Genomic DNA, 783 nt, shown 5'->3' with positions numbered 1-783 from the left:
ACTTGGTTGCCTTGTCTCTGAGTGAGAAGGGAAATAAGAGTAGTCTATAGGCGTCAGGATGAACACCATTAGATTTCACTGTGTCATATATTCTCAGGAAGGTGGTCAAATGTTGATTGGGGTCTTCTTGAACACCTCCTCCAAACGAATAGTTGTTCTGAACAAGGGTGATGAGCTGTGGTTTAAGTTCAAAGTTGTTGGCATGGATTGTTGGCTTTTGGATGCTACTTCCACAATTGCCTGGGTTTGGATTAATGTAAGAGCCCAAAACTCTTCTATCCTCCCCAGCATGATTTGCTCCACCTCCTCTGCCATGGTTGTGAGTCTCTTCTTCATGACGATTTTCCATGTTTTCTTCCATGTTTGGTTCAAAGTATTCCTCAAACTGTTCCTCCTCTTCTTCAGCACCAGCTACTCGTTTTTCTTTTGCCTCCCTCCTTAGTCTAAGGAAGGTTCTCTCCGGTTCAGAATCAAAGGAAGTTGAAGCCCCGCTTCTTCTCCCTGTCATACAACCAACAAGTACAAGCAGAGAAAATAGGTGCAGACAGTATTTGTGTCAGAATTGCTGTTAGTTATGGGTGATGCAATATATCAAACAGTTAGTGGGTTAGTAAACAGAATTGAAAATAACAAAGAAAAACAAAAGAGTAGAGGGAGAAGGGAAGAAGTTTACTAAAACAAAAAGTAAATCACTCAAACAGAAAATGAAATTCACAAAATAAAATGCTCAATCTAGTGATCTTCCAATCTAATCATTGTTGATGCACAATCAATCCCCGGCAA

Source organism: Arachis ipaensis, chromosome B03, assembly GCF_000816755.2.
Source record: "Arachis ipaensis cultivar K30076 chromosome B03, Araip1.1, whole genome shotgun sequence".
Lineage (NCBI taxonomy): Eukaryota > Viridiplantae > Streptophyta > Magnoliopsida > Fabales > Fabaceae > Arachis > Arachis ipaensis.
This window is presented reverse-complemented; position numbering follows the sequence as displayed.